General features: G+C 37.9%; 1 non-coding gene and 1 pseudogene across 1 annotated transcript; both read left to right on the forward strand.

Annotated features, from left to right (window-relative positions):
- Positions 1 to 101: 101 nt before the first annotated feature.
- On the forward strand, positions 102 to 16,480 carry LOC136268691 (electrogenic aspartate/glutamate antiporter SLC25A12, mitochondrial-like; annotated as a pseudogene).
- Positions 4,718 to 4,793, forward strand: LOC136237393 (small nucleolar RNA SNORD57). Its single transcript, XR_010692456.1, has one exon. It is a non-coding gene; the product is annotated as a small nucleolar RNA SNORD57 (small nucleolar RNA).
- Positions 16,481 to 20,151: the final 3,671 nt, after the last annotated feature.

Consider the following 20,151-nt stretch of genomic DNA (forward strand, 5'->3'; position numbering starts at 1 on the left):
GTGAGTCAGTGTAGGGCTATCTCAGGAATTATGGTCATGCGCACGATTCACGGTGCAGAAGCGTGATGTATGAACTATGACGTAATGGTGATTCACCTCTAGCGCTCCTAGTCCTCGCCTGCAGATCACAAGGTCTCGCCCCGCCCCTAGACCACCATGTTGTGGTCTGGGGGCGAGACATAGTGGGCTCCATTAGGGGATGTGATCTATCCTTGGATCTATCATCGGTAGTTGATATAATGAATTAGACGTAGTACTGACAGACAGGTGAGTGTTCTGTTGTGATAGTTTATTTTCCTATCCGTGCATGCATGCCCACACGATTCCGGAGGATTTTTTTCCCTTCTCTTGTCCTGGGCGGAGTTGCACCGGTCCCAAATACAAACTCGAACTGTTTCTGGGGCAGCGACAAAGTGCCTTCAATTTGACACTGATAAGGGTGTTCCATTCTAATGCACCAAGCTACTGCACCACCAGTGTTCACTCTTTGTACCGACGAACGGCGACTGAGTCACAGAAGAACTTATAATTAAGAAACGTGAGTATGGTGACCATTGAGCAGCCGGCCTCCTTCACTCCCCTTGTGTTTGCGACCATATTGGAGGTATTAGTATCACGTTTTAGTGTCAGACCACTTTTTTCCTTTGTGTGGGCGTCGGGAAAAGGCAATCAACATTCACCCTGACTGCAGTGGAACGCTACACAGAAGAATGTAGGTGAACCGGAACCTTTTCCCTGACGCCCACACAAAAGAAAAAACCGTTTTGGCTACGTGAGACTATGGGGGTATAGTAAGGGAGGCAATAGTTTTCTACCGTTGTTTGCTTAACATCTACTTCACCCTGGCTCTACTAATACACTCAGACATGGAAGTAAGCCCAACTCTCATCGCTCTTCTGATATCTCTATTTATTTATTATTGCTTTATGGCCAGTATGCCAAGGGTCTGCAAGCAACTGGTGCTTGCAGCTTAAAACACAATTACTATAGTAACTATTAATTATTAACAACTTAGCTAAAGTGTCTGAAAGTTTGATATTGGTGAGATAGTGTGACATTTGCTGCATGGACAAAGAAAATTGAGATGGGCCTCATTGATGAACACAGGGACTTTTATAGCTTTAGTTAGTTGTCCAGCATGTGCTACCTTTTGTGCTAGGGGTGGTAGGCAAGAGAAGTCCCGACCGAGCTCAGGGAAAATATTTGGGGCTTGTTTTGATGATATTTTGGTCGCACTATGTCTTCAAGATGCACCATTTTAAAGATAAGTTAGTTTTCTTGCTTAGTTTATTGTTTGCCAGTTTGGGGTCCTCCCCTTACCATGAATAATATCAATTACTTAAAATGTTTGTAAAACAGCATGTATAGGAGCTACACTCTTAAGAGTATTTATGACATGAGACGTGCTATGCTTCCAGTAGACTCCCAACCATTTGACTGATATTCACAAAATAGGCTGTTAACTGTGTTCAGGCTGTTAACTGTGTTCAGGCTGTTAACTGTGTTCAGGCTGTTAACTGTGTTCATGCTGTTACACAGTGTTACAAATGAAGAACACTACGAGATGCACTTCTCCAATTGCAACAAGTTGTACAATTCCTGTTACAAACGTAGGGAAGCCATCATTTTGTATTTTGTGGACTGGACTTGCGGACTGAGCTGGAAGCTGCTTTATAGCAGTAATCCAAAGATTATCTTCTAATGCTGGGAACATCGCTATCAAGTTACAACTGCTTGTACTGCTCTTCCTCTTAAGTCACGAAGGTCGCGCATGCCATGAATTATTAGAATATTCCGAAAAATGTATGACAGCAGTTGAACCATAACTTTGTAGGGTTGCATAACAGTTTAGCCATAATTTACAGTGAATGCACAACTGCAGGTTGGTATAAACTTACTGATTTGATATTGAGAAGGTGGGTGATGTAATATGTGGCTATATAGTCTCACCTCAGACCACAAGGGCTCATTACTGAAGCTTAACTAGTGCTGGAATGAACCTATGCTACAACAGTAGCCTCTTTCACTACTATTACGCGTGTTTTGTAAATATTCTAATAAATTAGTGCACACACTACCTTTGTGACTTATGAGGAAGAGCAGTACCAGCAGTTGTAGCTCGGTAATGTTGTGCCCAGCATTAGAACGGATGGATAATGCTTGGATTATTGTTAAGCTATTTCCAGCTCAGTCCGTGAGTCCAGTCCACAAAATACATTAGGCCATCATGCACCACTGCAAATCAACACTTTGAGCTGTCAGCCAGAAGAAATGGGACACAAAGGAGTACAAAACCATGATGCGTGCATTGTACGAGGAGCACATCGAATCCTATGGAGAAGGGAACGTGTAACTCTGTACACTACCAATAGTGCGGACAAAATTCAAACATGGCATCCAGTGTTACTATGTATATAATTGGTTACATCATTCTTGTGCACAACAGGGATACACTGAATGAGCTGCTACTCCATCGTCTAGTGTGAATGTAGCAACGCTGCTTTGATAAGGTAAAGCTTGGAATAGTCAAGCGGAGTAATTTTGCGTGATTATTGACTGTAGAAAGACTGTCCTGCTAAGCCTATACTACTATTCCTCCGTCGTGCCCTTGAACTTCGTTTCCATAGCTTTGCTTTGTTGCAGTGGAAACATGACGTATTCGAGCATGCGCCTCCACATAATATCCAAATTAAGAAATTTTAAAAGTTACTTATAGTACACGGCAGCCATGTTTGAATTTTGCTCTTTACGAAGTTGCATGTTCCCTTGTCCATAGGATTCAATGCACTCCTGATTGTACGTACTGTGGCATTCAAAAAGCACCTGTAGGGCTGAAGCAATGTCGAACTATGAAAAATAATCAAGGCTGTTGCCTTAGTTTAGTTGTTATTGAGCTATGCTTGTCTGAGGCATCAGTCAATCAATTGCTAGAAAATTCTATTGAATAGAAATTGTAACAAACTATTTGAAACATTTCGAGTTGTATTAAAGTGAAGACACTTTTGCTTGGTTATGCATCACTAATGCTGCCAAAACATTGTGAAGCTGTTTACTAGTCAATATATCTTCATGATCACAGTGTTACTGTACTGTATGATAATTACTGCATTGATTGATTTGTTGCTTTGTTAATATCATTTTATTCAGTTTGAGTAATATTACAGTATGGTAGTGGAAGTATCTAATGGCTTGTACATAGTCCTGTAACAAATGAATGTGTGAAAGTTCCTTTCTAAAGTTTCTGTGTAATGTATAGACTTTTAGTGTTTGTTCTTTTCCTTACTGCAATTGGCTTAGCTGATGAATATCTGAAATATACTGAACCAGTAAATTACTGAAGACTGGAAAGAATATACAATGGACAGTGAATGCTTAAATTACTGGTTTAAACTTTCATGTGGTAATTGCTTTCTCAGATGCAGTTCTCAGAGTTTTCCCCAGCAAATGAAGTAGAACAATAAAACTTATCAATTTGGTATCAACGGCAAAGTCAATTTTATACATTCTTTTTACCACATCAAAATAAAGTAGAGTGGTGCTGCAGGCTCTCCCACAGCTCCTGCTTCTAATGGAGTTATCTTCAAGGTTATCAGCCATGCTCTTTAATACAATAAAAGCACTGCTCTTGCTGGCTAAGTTGAATACATATTCCACTCATGTCTGAGATGGTTAGTGGTTAATGTAGAAAGGAAGCCATTTAACTTCCACATAATTACTATATTATAAACTCTTACTAGTAGACTATATGTGTGGTCTATTTACTAATCGAAATACGATCAATTAAGGCTGTTTAGCGGTGCTCCCGAAATTTTTTGACGGTGAACGACTATTGCAAATCCCATACAAAAGTACAGGTAGTAAATGTGGCTCAAGCTATAAGTTACCACTAATACTACGGGCACAGCTACCCATTTGTGAGTCAAGTTACAGAATGCAGATGTTTAGCATAACACAAAAATATGAACTGTTGTGTGATGGGGTGTAGTTTATGCTTTTCGGTATATAGAACAGCCTTGCATGTCAAGAACAGCTTATTTAGTAACAGCTATAATACCAGACTTACCACCACCATACAACTTGCCAGCACAGTGCAACCTTACAACCTTTAGGATCACAACCTTCATGCAAGGTTAGTGACAGGCTTTTGCAGCCTTGCACCCTTCACACAGGGTTATAAAAACTGCTGCAATCCTAGGGCAACCTAGAAACTAGCTTGTTGCAACCGCACACGGTTGTGGCAACCCTGAAATTTTCGTGTGGGAGCTCCTCTTTTCAGTTGTTCTGCTATACTGGTAGAAGAATTTATCGCTCTGCAAGAAGTACTGGTAAGTGGTCTATTTCCTGAGATTTTGCGAATTTCGCATTTTCTATGTACATTAGATCCTATCCGTTCACCGTCTTGACATATTAAAATATCACGTGTTTTTAGAATGCATACGGCAGTGCATATAGTCTATAAATTAATGCTAACACTGTGATATTACTCATTATTATTACACTGTATGCATGTTTTAGGATTATTATAAGCTAGAGCTGTTGTGAGTGCAATAGTCAGCTTTGACCTTGTAGTTGACAAAATGATTGAGTGTTTCATTTTCTAACTGATTACATGTTTCAAAGTTTACCTGTGCTCCACACTATCCAATGATACAAACAGCAGTCTATGTGCTATTCATGTCATGTTCTAACTGCTTCTGTGTCTAAACACAACTACTATCCCATATGATGACATGTTATGTGTTACCTGACAATTCAGTGGAGGTAAATATTAACTGATTTAATGAGTCTGATGGGATACTCACTATTTTATGTAGTCTATCTGTGATAGAGCATTGTTTAACAGTTATGAAATGAAACTTCTTTTTCATGTCCTGTTAACACTTAGTGTAATACATGTTGTTCAGTGGAGCATTTAATAGAGTTGTTGTGTTGTGTAGGTTAATATCACTTGTGGAGTTTCAGGCTTTTGAGTCACTTCTCTGTGCACCTGATGCCATCTCTCAACTGAGCTTTAAGTTATTTGATGTTGACAAGACTGGGAAAGTGTCTTATGGTAAGCTAGAATGAAAACATACAAATGATTATGTGAATGTAACATTTATTATTTTATTTATGTACACGTACTGTGTGTTACCTCAAGTTTTGACCGGTCTTGTATAAACGTTTATTTACCAGAGTGTACAGTATCAACAGAAATAAATTCCAAGTACAGTCATGATTTCTTACAAACGTTATAAGTGATCAAGTAGATGATTTTAAGTGAAGAACATTTGGTAGAGTTCCTTGTAATATTGAAAATGTGAAATGTAAGGAAAACATCATAGAGAGTACAAGATCGAGATATATACCGTACAACAGGGAATACTGATGAAAGAAAAATGTGATGAATTCACAATTAATCACCTTTGACAAATTAAAGTTTGAAGAAACTACAGATCTAAACATTGACTTGTGAGGCACTTATTGACATTTGACGAATGCAACCAATTCATCAAATTTACAATTCTTCATAATTTCATGTCATATGGTATGAAGTTAATTCGGGAATTACTGATCACTTAGGAACCAGGGTAAAAATCTCTTGAATGAAATAAATTCCCAGGCCATAATTTGAGGACAATACAGTATATTGTAGTGGACTACATGCATTTAACCAGTAGTTTATGATAATCTGTCTTGCTCCAGCTTTATTAAAATGTAATCACTCACAGTCATTAGCACTGTGTTTATTTGTTGATATACAGGAAACTTCCATAAGGTACTAAGCAGTACTACAGTTCATCAACAAGTTAACTTTAACTTTGAGAGTACATTTGTAAAGCAGTACTTTGGGACTGATCACTCACATGAGCTTTCCTATGAAGAGTTTGTACAGCTTTTACAGGTAATGTGTGTGTTTGTGTGTGCATGCAAGCACATGTTGTCTGTGTGGATCTATTATTAAGTGTGTGGTGCATGTCTGTGTGTATGTGTGAGTTTGTGTGTCACTGTTATACACACAAGATGCTTCCATTTTATCATGTGTTGTTTTTTGGTGATCATTAGAGTCTTCCAACTGAACATGCTAGACAAGCGTTTATCTCATGTGATCCAGAGGGGAGTGGCTCCATTCCTGCAGTTGACTTTATCAAGTTGATGAGCAAGATCAGAGAATTTAGAATGTCCTCATATGTAAAGGATCACCTGCTATCAGTGAGCATATTTGTAGTATAAAATCTAAAGGCTGGTTTCCATATAGCCACAAATCACCTGCGCATTGCCTGCGATTATTGAAACAAATACCACAGGCAAACACTGGCAATGTTCAACATGAAGAAGCCAAACATGATGCCTATGAATATACCACACTTTGTAGAGTGTCACTAAAATACTAATTAAGACATACCTTTGCTACTAGGGTTGTTTCCAAGGCTCACTAAACTTATAAAATGAGACGTGTAACGAACTGTTAATCCATCTCACTTACGGTTGCAGGCCAACTGCAGTGAACAGCAATAATTCACACGCTACCATAGACACTCTGACTCAGGCAATAATACAGGCAGTTTGAGGCTATATGGGAACCAGCCTTAAGTATGTAATGGAATATTGTGTATGTGTTTTCTGTATCACCCTATTCACACTAGCCAGGTATTGCATGGTATAGTTCTCCATCAAGCTGTGCTAAGCCACCACTCAACTGGGTCAAAATGCAATGTAAACATATTCTGGGCAATCAACTTTAATAATATGTTATAGTTAAAGCACCTCTGTATGTGTGTACTGAAAATGCAGCACAAGGGGACATGTTGAGAGGCTAATACAGCACTAGGTGAAACCAAGTGCTGTATTAGCCTCAAGTCACCTCCAAGTGCTTTATTTCTCACACACACAAGCATAGGCTGTGCTTTAGTGTTATGTTGTACTTCCTGGTCGTCTGGCTCGGAGCGATTTTCTCTAGTACTCAAACCGCTGTGATTTTCAGTGATCAGAATTACCAGTAAGTATTTATATATAATCTATTTCTAGTCATAGAATGAACTGATAGGATTAGTTTGGTTAGTTTTAGCAATTTTAATGTCACGCTCGTGATCAATTGTGCTGTCTTAATGAAGTCATGTTTAAATAGCTTCGTGATCGGGCGATCAGTAAGTGTTTATACAATCTGTTTCTTGTTGTAAAACAACCTGGTTTTAGCGATTTGCAGTGTCACACACGTGCTGTTCCAGTAAGTTGTTTTTGTAACATTCCTTCAATAAATTATCTACATAACTGTACTGTATTTGCCCAAGTGTATAACTATTCTGTATGTACAGTTATGCTGCTAATATGGACAGAACAGTACGGGGCGTTGCTTTGATCTTCCCACACAAAGTACAATATGTCATGGTTAAGCATTTGGCTGTGCTCTAGCTAAGAGTATGTATACTACAAACAGGCTAGGATTTACCTTGCTTCCAGTAGACTCTTAATCCCAACCATTGTGATCTACGTACCAATACCCATTGATATTCTAAAGAAACACCAATATGCAGTCAAACCTCTCTAATTCGACACTCAATGGGAGCCATAAATTTTGCTGGATTAAAGAGGTAGTTGGATTATCAAGTCACCTCTCTGTAATCTGACATTGCAGAATTATGTCAGTAAATTACAGGTAAAACTGATCACACAATGTTTTTAACATGAATTAATTTTAGAATTACAGCTTTTTTTTCAGTTATTGTGAACCAATTAAAAGCTTTGGTTGCTTAAACATTATTTTCTGTTATTGTTTTAAATGCTGCTATTATTCTCTGTTGGATTACAAAGGTCGAAAACAATGTGTTTCCAACTCTAGAGAATCAAATTTTGTGTTGGATTACGGAGCACAGAGGTGTCAGATTATAGAGGTAGTTTTCTATACAAAAGTTTTGGTAAATGACATTTTGGTTGGATTAAAGAGGATTCTGGTTTATGCAGGTGTCGGGTTAGAGAGGTTTGATTGTACAAAGTTCCTAAAACACCATTTTACAGCATACTAAGTGTCTAACTAATCACAACCTTATATTTGCTCATTATTATTTGGGGCAATCTACATGTATCTCTAGTTGCATCAGATTGAGCTGGATATATTTTAGATAGTGTGAACAGGGTGTGAGTCATAATCCAACTGTATATACATAGTTAAGTGACATGTGGATTATCTGATGTACTGGTGTAGTTGCTGGTGGGTCAGTTGATCAACAAGTCAGCTTTCCACAGTTCAAGGCATTTAATCAGTTGTTGGGTAACTTGGATATTATGGAGAAGATAGTCCATGAAGCTGTCAAGTCTAATCCTAATAACACTGCTACTAAAGGTTTGTGTATGTGGTCTGTACAACAAGTGGCTTAGTGTATCATGTATCATATTGTTTTGAATTGTGCACTAATTTGTGTCTGGATTATGGTGATAGAAAAGTTTAAGAAGTTTTGTTTGCATAAGAAAGCTAGAGTACTTATTTCTGTCATTACAGATAAAGTCATGAGAGTATCACAACAGTATACACAGGTGAGTATCCCAAGTAATGGTTACATTTTGGCTTTCAATATTATTCTAATTGTTTAGGTCACATCTTTACAAATATACGTGTTATTTGATTTGTGCAATCTTGAGAGAAGACAAGGGTAAGTACTTCCTATAATTCACACTATATGTCTGTATGTGTATTTGTATTGTAACTTGTCCGTGTAGGTCAATTGCTGTCAGTGACTTCAACAAACTACTCTACCGGGATCCCATGCATAGTACTACCTGCTCCTAAGAAGGTTTGTTGTTAAGCCATGCTCTTACCTATTTCTTAATTTAATATATGTTAGCACTGCAGTATTTCTTCCATTTTACAGTTACATATCTTGACAGTAATTATAAACATTGTATTGTTTGTTGTATTTGAGCTTGTTGTGGCTGAGTATACCAGTGAAACACTGTTGATTGGATGTATGCTGTATTTGCTTAACCCTTAAACCTGCATAATCCAGAGAACTGAATTTGATTGTTTTAAAAGAACGAATTAAAAATGCACAATACTTTTACCAATTTACATAGGTGGTTACAAATAGGCATATATATCATAAAGCGTTCGTCCAAACGCTTAGAAAAGCAACTTTTATTAGTTGGCAAAGAGTAAGCTATCTAACTGTGTATAAACTTTCAACATACAACAAGGAACTCACCCACTACAACGTGCTGAATACTTTTGTGTCCTTTTGTCTTTGTATTGTCATTGTGCTAGTCAGACATGACTTCATCACATGATATCTATATATCAACTGAATTGCCATCACGTGAGGAGCAATTTGATACCAAGAACAAGTCGATACGATGAAGTACAGCCGAGTTATGGCCATTTGTACATTGTTATGTGAAGAAGGAAGATGGAGGGATTGTTCTTTTGCTCTTTCAAAGTGAGGTGGGAAGCTCTGGGTTGGATGAAGTAGTAGAAACCAAACAAAGGAGGAGTGGATCATTGACACTCCCAGTTAATCTGATTCACATTGCAACACCCCTCCTTTCACTTCCCCTCTCTCGCACATACACCTCTCGCACATACACATGCATACCTAAATATACCCACAAACGCAACTCACGTACAAACCCATCGCAGAATGTCCGATTCAGAAAATCAATCCTTCAAGGAATCTTATGACAACTTAAGTGTCCACATCCCACCCCCTCCCCAGACCCATTAATAGGAGACAACTTAACTGACCTTAACAATGATGACATATCACGTATAAGCCCCATCCCAACACTACAGAACCGGCTGGCTGCAGAGTCCTCTATATAACACCACCAACCAGTACTCCTGTACATGTATCCCATAGGATGAACAGTGGAACAGTCGAGGAAAGACAGGCTGAAAGCCCTACTTATCCTCAGGGCACCGCAACTGGTTGAAGCCGCCAACCAATCCTCCAACAACAGGAGGAAAGTATGGGTGGCGATTAGGTACTTTCAAAGTTTGCACAGTCACCACTCTAATTGAGCAATCAAAGCTGCAGCTTAGTCACTTCTGCTCTGCAGTTAGTTTTTTTTCCATGATTAAGCATTGATTACAAAAAAAAGTAGCATAAAATCCTATCTCAGAGCTTCTATCATCTTAAAAAGGCATGTCCTCAGTTGCCTTATTATTTCAATCTTTGTCAATGATATATTGTTCAGAAACCTCCTTCTAAAAATCCTGGATCCGGCACCCCTCCCCCCCCCCCCACACACACACACACACACACACATACACCATGGAGCCACGCTCATTGATCAGTAGGTGTTTTCCAGTTAGTAGGATTGCACAAATCCATACCAGTTGCTATCTGCAGGCTTTAGTAAAGTCACAAATAATTGATTGTACAAGTTATAGAATAGTATTGTGATGGTTTTTCTAATTCTAGTTCCATTATTAAATCTAGAGAAGACATCAACATCTGGATGAAATTACTTGAACCAGTTTATCGTTTTGGCTTAGCAGGCGTTGGTGGAGGTAAGAACCATCACAATATTGTTCTAATGATACAATACAAATTACAATTGAGTGTGTTAGTGGTACATGTGTACACTTGTAGCTGTGGGAGCTACAGCAGTTTATCCTATTGACCTGGTCAAGACAAGAATGCAGAATCAGAGGGGATCCCTAGCTGGAGAGATTATGTACCAAAACAGTTTTCACTGCTTTGTTAAAGTGATTCATAATGAAGGCTTCTTTGGTTTGTACAGAGGTGAGGATTATGTTTTGTTCTTACTGTACACTAAGGTCTATAATTTCTTATCAGCAAACTGTTAGTTTACATGTGTGTCTGTGTTTTGTAGGTCTATTACCTCAGTTGATGGGTGTATCACCTGAGAAGGCCATTAAATTGACAGCTAATGACACTATGAGAGATCTGTTGACCACAAAGGATGGAAAATTGGCTGTGTGGAAAGAGTGTATTGCTGGTGGATGTGTAAGTGTTCGTGTATGCACCTGTGTGGGTGGGGTGTCTGTGTGGGTGTTTGTGATGTTTGTGGACCAGTTTTGCTCATAAATACTGCATCCATGTGTGTGGTGTGTGTAGTGTGACATCATTTATTGACAACACATGTTACTATTAGGGAGGAGCTTGTCAAGTACTACTCTTCACTAATCCACTGGAGATAGTCAAGATCAGATTACAAGTGGCTGGTGAAATGGCAGAAGGTACCAGAACTGGTGCAGTTGGTGTTATTAAAGAACTGGGCTTCAAGGGATTGTATAAGGTTAGTTCATATTAGTTACATCTCTATATTACACCTAGTGGCAAGGTGGTGGGTATAGGACATGTCCACATATACATCATACAAACATGTGTGAATACTCCACACACTCTGTCATGCAACACGCACATACGTACCTCAGTCTAGTGACTTGAACAAACAACTGCAACATGTCACATTTTGTCAGTGCATACATGTACATGTACATTTGCTGGAAATAGTTACCTACTATAGTCATAATGTACCTGAGCTGACACCATATCTATTGAGGTGTGCCTATATGTGGGGGGCACACACACATGTTGTTGTGTTTATTTTACAATGTATTGTATGTACTTACAGGGAGCCTCAGCGTGTTTCCTAAGGGATATTCCCTTTTCAGCAATCTACTTATATATGCTCACATGAAAACATACTTGGCTGATGAAGATGGTTTCAATGGAACAGGATCACTATTTGCATCAACCATGATAGCAGGTATGACTGATAATTTAAAATGAAGAGCATTGATGGGTTCAGTGGACCAACCCACGTGAACTGATATACATTACACATTTGCACGTAAACAATGATTTCACACGAACCAATGTTTACTGCTCACTAAATATTGAAGAAGTTTGATGAGGTTCAATAAATATTTTACCGAGTGGCAAATTGATGACGGCCAAGAGTCCCAATTTCTTTATAATACATTTTAGTAGCACTAGCCATTAAGTAACTTACATAATTCCATTACCAGTTTACTTGGGGACATCCTACCCTATGACAACAGAGGCTTATATGTTTCTGCTATTAAAGGTCCACTAAAATTGAAAATATTTTATTGAGTAAAATAGGTTGTTTGTATTACACAATGCACAAAACACCTTTTAATAATTTAATTATGTTATTATACCAAGATATTAAACCACAAAATCTAGATTGTGACATAAGAGAGAATTGGAAGTACTGTTATTACACACTGTACAACAGAAAAGGTAGATAAAAGTCAAAGCCTAATGTGCAGGTGGCAACACCAAGCTCTCCTTTGTAGTGTTCCAAGATTACTCAAATGTTCTGCTGGAATACAATAGTGGAGTAGCTCCTCCTGTAGTGTTTCGCACTATCAAATAAAGATCATGTTTCATTATATGCTTCTCTGGAGTAAGCGGTTTGTTTACAAAGCTGGGTTAGCACTTAGCAGTACTATGAAGCAAACAATGGTATCACTGTTACACTTTCCCAAGTCACTTCTCTGTCTGGTCAATATCTCATGCATATCTAGCCAGTGGTGCCATTGCATTTGTTTTTTCCTCACATTTCTCTACCTCCATCCGCTGTATTGGACACTTAATTTAAAAATATTCAAGAAATAAACTTAGACTTCACTATACAGTTGATTTACAGTCCCTTTAATTGAAGTTCTCAAATGTTCTTCATCATCAAGACCAGCATAAACCATCTCCTGTTACTGCAGTACAAGTGTTTCAAGTTGTTATGCTAGATATGATGTGAAACTAAATTGAATCTTGCTGTATATGGACACATCTGTCGCTCTATGGCACCTCAGGTGTAGTAAAGTTTCTTTGTCTGATGTGTTATGATGCAATATAATTGACTAACCACAATACACTAAATCTACGTATCATAAAAATAAAATCTGACTAAATCACTTACACCAACCTATTCCACTAGTAGTAAGGATCAATGAAGTAACCAAAGTGTATTTTACCATTTCAGTTGACCTTTAAGTATTCACCACTGTGATAATGCATTTGTGTAGTGTGCTTTGTATTTACACCTGTACATAAATTTACAATTACTTTACTTAGACATTTCTTTTATGGACTTAAGTACAACATTAAATCATTAGAGTACCATAATATCATCTTATAGGAGTTCCAGCTGCAGGTCTGCTCACACCAGCTGATGTGATCAAGACCAGACTACAGGTAATGTTTGGACCATTTTGTGTTACAAGTAATGGACAATGTGTAGTAGTGTGTGTGGTTGTGTTGTGGAACAATGTGATGACTGTGATGTTTAGAATTACTTTCGTTCTCATGATAACATCAATGTGATTATCATTATAACAATACTGAGTCATTCACTTGTTCTACACTACCATCTAGTTTGTGATATCTCATATGTATTCATACACCTGTGCATTGCACTTGTATAGCAAGCTGTTTGTTTATCTTTCCACACTTGAAACTGTGCATGTCATGTATAATTGATATTGCATGTGTGAAACAAATACGTTCTTACCGTACGTGTTTCAAGTTGTTATGGTAGATAATGACGTGAAGCTAAATCAAATCTAGCTGTACATGGACACTTTGTTGCTTTATGGCACCTCACATGTATTAAAGTTTCTTTGTCTGATGTTTTATGATGTAATATAATTGACAAACCACAATACACTAAAATGTATATCCCATTAGTAGCAAGGATTGATAATAGCCAAAGTGTATTTTACCATTTCAGTGGACCTTTAAATTTCCATTGTCAGTCCCATACGCAAGCTCTAAGAAATGAATGGCATCAGATCTTGAAAAAATCCATTATTACAAATCGTCTTCTCCCACTCTTTGTAAATAAATTACAGCTCACCTAAACTAAAGCTTTTCTGAGATTCTCTTGCAATAATCTCTGTTTAATGGTAAAATCACTGCAATAGCAAATGTGAGTAAATTGCTTAGATTAATCTGCCATATAATGGTGGTTTTGATAGTTAGTTGGTTAATGCCCTACATTGGAGTCACTAAATAGAGTTTTCTATGGGACCAGAAGATATGGTGATGATAATAAGTAACCTGATTTGGGCGCACATGATAAGGCCAGTAATGTAGTGTTATAAAGTGATGTGATCTGAAGTATGAACTAATGTGATTCTATTGTCAGGTTAAAGCACGTTCAGGACAGCAGACCTATGATGGACTGATAGACTGTGCCAAGAAGCTATACAGATATGAGGGAGGAACTGCTTTCTGGAAAGGAGCAGGAGGTACTTGACATGTTTCACTGAATCACTTTACTAGCAGTAGGGTAGTATCTATACCAAAAGGTTAAACAAGCTGTGAAACAAGAGTGTAGCCTCCACTAATGTTGTGAACTCAAATTTGGTTGCACAGAAATGGCTGTAATCATTCAATGGCAACTATTTATTTGAGATCCATTTCACTGTTCAAAATGGTCTATTGAAGTGTGACTGCTCTATTAGAATAATAATATCTCAAGTGTTCTGTGTAATTCTGTAAATTCTACAGTTACTTTACAATCATTAAAATGTACTCCTGTTATGGGTCAAAATGATTTTCTGTTTACAGCTTGACCTGTAACATGACCAATTAATCTTTCTTTACAGTAATCCTCATTAATCACTTTTCCAATATTCCTTTACACTCTGTTGACACACCTTTTGACCTGTGTACAGCATGGTATGGCTCAAAATAAATTGCAGTATGAATCAATCAATCGTATTGCGCCGCACTGGGTCCAGAATGACACTACAAGATGAGGTGGGCAGGCCCGTTATAGGATACAATATGAACACATTCTGGACTAATAATATTTTGCTTCTCTTGGCCACACAGCGAGTACTCTAAAAGTATTCTACAACTACTACAGCATACTGTGAGATGTGCCATGCTTCCCAACTGTTTTGTTCTACTGTCATTATTTTGCAAAAGGGATACACCTTGTTGAGTAGTAGTGTGAACAAAATAAAATTGAATGCGATAATCTGGGAGTGTGAATAGACCAAAAGGCACATTTTGGAGGAAAAGGATCAGAGATTTAGCGAAATAGTGGAAACGGTGGAATTGGCGGAAACAGCTACATTGTCTTTTCTAGATTACGAAAAGCCTAAGAGGACTATACATAAGTAGTATGAAGACTCAATAACTGTTTGCTGGTACTGTACGCAGCTAGCTAGAACTCACCAAAATTCTCTTGGAGCACCAATTTCTCCCGTGTATAACTTGCAGCTTAGAATCATTAGACATAATAATCCTTGAGCTGTTCTTAAACTGTACGTAGCTTCATCGATCTGTCATCTGGCAGCACATCATATTCAAAGCGTATGTTACAATAAGCGCCTAGCCAAAGTACATTATTACACATAGCCATCTGCTAGAATGTTCTTTAAAGTTCTCATGAAATTAAGTGCCACTCTGTGTTGTAAAAGTGCATGTCATCATGGTCTTCTTTCAATCACGTAAGAATGTTGGCTAGACGCTTATTGTAACATGACCTTCAAATACAGTGTACCACAAGGTGACAGATTAATGAGGCTATAGTTTAAGAGCAGATCAAGGATTATTTATTATGGTTATGATGCTAAGATGCTAGTTTTACGCTGGAGAATTGGCACTCCAAAGAGCATGCGCTTCAATTGTGGTGAGTTCTAGTTAGCTACATTGTGTTTAACAGTACTAGCAAACAGTTATTGAGTCTTCATGCTACTTATGTATAGTGCTCTTAGGCTGTCTATAACCTGGAAATGACCATTAAAGCCGTTTCTGCCATTCCGCTAAATCTCCTTTCCCCATTTTGGACAACCTTTTGGTGTGCCAAAGTCATTAGATGATATGTTTTATTGCAGTTTTTGTATACAAATTTTCACTGAAGTATTTGTGGGCACACATCTCAAGAGTGTATTTGCCAGGTTGAAATTCATCAGAAAGGAACATACAGTGACATGTGTGAAAATACTTCATTTGTGTTCCTTGTCTGCTTATTGGGCCACTCAACATGTTACCATGTGTCTTGATCAGTTGTGTGTTGACAAGTTGATGTATTTCTTTATCTTCCTGTTTAGCTCGTATATGCAGATCTTCTCCACAATTGGTGTAACACTTATGACATATGAATTACTACAAAGAGTTTTCCATGTGGACTTTGGCAAAAGGTAAACACTCCCAAGTAGATTATAGTTCCAATGGTCAGTGTATGTATTTATTGTTATTTTTACCAACAGTAAACCACCTAGCAGGAAACGTAGTGGTGTTGACCTGTTACCACAACGAGACCCTGACATGATAGGTTTCAGAGTAGCTCATCATTGTTTGGCTGGAATGGAGAGTAGATACGGATTAGTATTTCCCAAGAATTCACCATCACCAGTGACTACCAACTCTCAGAACTCATGAAATTTTACAAATAAATTATTGTTAACATTTTGTCACCTTTTATTACATTGAAAGTAATTAATTTGATGCACTGATTTGTGTGATTTCTCTAACTACTTCATTGATCTGTTTTTACAGTACTACCATAAACAAAATCATGTGGAAATCTAAGGACCAAAGCCAATTGCCATTGATCCATATAGTGTATAGTCTTGCGCAGTTGGCTTGAATTCTTTACAACTGCTTATCCAGAAACTTCTAATGTGCAATTTGGATTGCTTTTCCAAACAATTATAGAAGTACTTGTCAGCCTGTCCAGCACTTGGGGGAACAAACAATCAAATGGGTACAGTCCTAGCTGTTTGGTATAATACACTTGCTGTACACAGCATATTATGGCAGTTTATGTATAGATCCCATTGGCCATCACTCACATCAGATACTAGTGTATGTGTAGCTCTACAAGGTCTTTTTGATAATATGTAGCTGTCTCAGCAAAAGCTGCCTATACAGATCTTTAAAATCCACTAAGAGACCTCTGGAGATATCTCTGTACAGTAGTTTGCACAAGCATGCATTTTGAGAATAACTTTTTTTTAAAATTGGTGAAAGTACTCATGTTACAAAGAAAACAATATGAAAGTTTTAATTGAACCATTACTCAGAGAAGCAATTAAGCCTCAAATTGGCTAAACCTATACACAATCTTACTTGTCTGCTCACGAAGAGTTTGTCCGTTTCAGCAACCCAAAGTCACCTGCATTAATTTTGTAGTAGACACAAACAAGGTTCCTGTCAATTCTTTATATAGAACACCTTCACACTGTATATATTTGCACAAGTGATACCTTGATTAATTTTGCTAATTCATGGTGAACATTATAAGCCAAATCCCAACCCACTGTTAACATAGTAGGCTGAAACCCTGGTAACCCATTCCTTGGACACTACAGATTGTCTTGAGAAAATAGAAAGAAATTGGAAGTTGCACAAACCAGACAGGGTTTTACCAAGACGGTCACAATTACTGTGATTGTGTGCCTCATGAGAAGAACCTTTCACACAAGTTGTGTACAAGTTGTTAAGATCATCTTAAGTTGTATACACTGTACATATATTAACCAACAGCAAATCACCTAGCAGTGATGCTAGACCTGCTACCACAAGACTCTGACATGGTTCATTACAGTGGAACCTGTCTATAATGGTCACCTAGCTTGGGACCAGATATATCTGGCCTTTATATACAGGTGGCTGTTATAGAGAAAACCTGTATAAGGTGGTCAGCAGCATTTTAGTGGCTATTGCCGTTATAAATGAGGCTCACACCAACTGCAATGCAGTAATACTTTAGTACAGAACACAAGGACAAGGTGAGCTTGTTATGAATGTTAATTGGTTATAGCTATTGAATACGTTTAAGCAATGAAGCCTGATAGATTATATAGTATTCATTGAAAGGCAGGAAGCGTGATAATTGTGCATTAATTGAAACGGTGCCGTGGTGCCAGACAGTTGGCTTAACAAGCCACCATAAAAGGTAGCGACCGCTATATGAAGGAGAAACAGTGTTTATTCTAGGTCTGTTAGGGGGGGGACTTTCCCCCCCTAAAATCTCAGACTAACCCCCTAAAATTATGAGTGACTACTGCACTATACTTTGGTTAGCTTGTTTTAAAATTGAAACTTATCAAAAATGCTCTCAGATTCAATCTCACGTAAAATTTTCCCAGGTTAGAAATTGCAAACGCAAACATTAAAGTGCTCTCAGATTCAGTATTAGATCAATTTTTATAAATCTCCTAGTATACAACTAACAAAAATTCATGCATATAGTGATGGCTATTCAATATCTGAGAGCCAAAGTTTACCCAGTATAAAAAATAGCATGCTTAATTAACTCTTAAAATTATGCTTAAATTCAATCTCAGAAAGTGTAATTTTGTAAAAAGTTCTGCTTTCAAAACTAGCATGCACAGCCAGCACAAATATCCCCCAGATTTAATATCAAAAAGCCTGATTTAAAAAAAAACTTGTTTTGCTATAACCATGAAAATGCCTTAGTATTTAATTTCAAACACCCTAAGTTTTGAATATGTCTTGGAAGACATCCACCCATGCAGATCTTGTAATTTGCTAGTGCTTTGTGGTATCATACATACAATTATGGTCAATACTCTCACGCAAAGTTTAAAGATTCATCACTTGATATGCAGTGTATTACTAATAGAATATGTATACATGCAGTTACATAGGTATTACATCATTATGTCATCACTGCTATGCACTCCTGCATCAAACTCTACCAACCATACCATCTGGCTTCACCCAATCACAAAAATCAAAATCAACACTCATGACACAGCCTTAAATGACTAACCAGTTTGGCAACTATTTCAACTGTTTTATATAGTTGTGAACTTGGACAACTCATGCTGACTTTCACCTGGTCACCCCCCAAATTCCTGATTCCCCCACAAAGGAGAAATCCTAGAATAGACACTGAGGAGAAAGTTATGTATAGTGATTCATAGGCGAATTCTTGGTTGGCCGTTATACGCGTTAGACAGGTGACCGCTTAATGCAGACAACAATGCATACATTTGTATGGGAAAATATTTGGGACCTCGTGTCCATGGCCGTTATGCAGAGGTGACCGCTTAATCCAGGTGACCGTAACACAGGTTCCACTGAATTAAGATGGAGGACAAACAAGAGGAGTTATCATCACAAGTGGCTATAGCTACTAATACAAACATTGTGTGGTGCATACATTGGAGGCCTGGAAATTATAGTGATACGATGTTACTGATATAAATACTATTGGCATTAAGATGCATGTACATAGTATATGTGATTTGTGAATTGTTGCACAAAATGATGATAGCAGGTGAAACAGCTTTACACATGTTCTGGTCAATCTGTTTGTGGTCTGACATGTACATGTGCACTCTCTGTCCATTAACAAACTACAGTGGAACCTGTGTTACGGTCACCTCTGCATAACGGCCATAGACACGAGGTCCCAAATATTTTCCCATACAAATGTATGCATTGTTGTCTGCATTAAGCGGTCACCTGTCTAACGCGTATAACGGCCAACCAAGAATTCGCCTATGAATCACTGTATACATAACTTTCTCCTTCATATAGCGGTCGCTACCTTTTATGGTGGCTTGTTAAGCCAACTGTCTGGCACCACGGCACCACGGCACCGTTTCAATTAATGCACAATTATCACGCTTCCTGCCTTTCAATGAATACTATATAACCTATCAGGCTTCATTGCTTAAACGTATTCAATAGCTATAACCAATTAACATTCATAACAAGCTCACCTTGTCCTTTCTGTACTAAAATATTACTGCATTGCAGTTGGCGCGAGCCTCTTAATAATAATCACTCATTTATAACGGCAATAGCCACTAAAATGCTGTTGACCACCTTATACAGGTTTTCTCTATAACAGCCACCTGTATATAAAGGCCAGATATATCTGGTCCCAAGGTGACCATTATAGACAGGTTCCACTGTATTATAGGTTACAGTACTAGTGGTCCCTCCATTATCAGGCCATCGATTATCCAAACACTCTGTTATCCTGGAAGTGACTGTTCTATTAGAGTATTTTGCCTAAAGTGTATGTTCTATTAGAGTACGCTCAATGTATGGGCTTTGTTTATGCAAAATTTTCCATTATCCTAACACACCTAGGGCCCATTGAGTTCAGATAAAAGGGACCACTGTATTTTGGTGGTTTTTCAAAGGAATAAATTCCTGGTTAGTATAATAGCACGCTGCTCACTGAAAA

This window comes from Dysidea avara, chromosome 10 (assembly GCF_963678975.1).
Source record: "Dysidea avara chromosome 10, odDysAvar1.4, whole genome shotgun sequence".
Lineage (NCBI taxonomy): Eukaryota > Metazoa > Porifera > Demospongiae > Dictyoceratida > Dysideidae > Dysidea > Dysidea avara.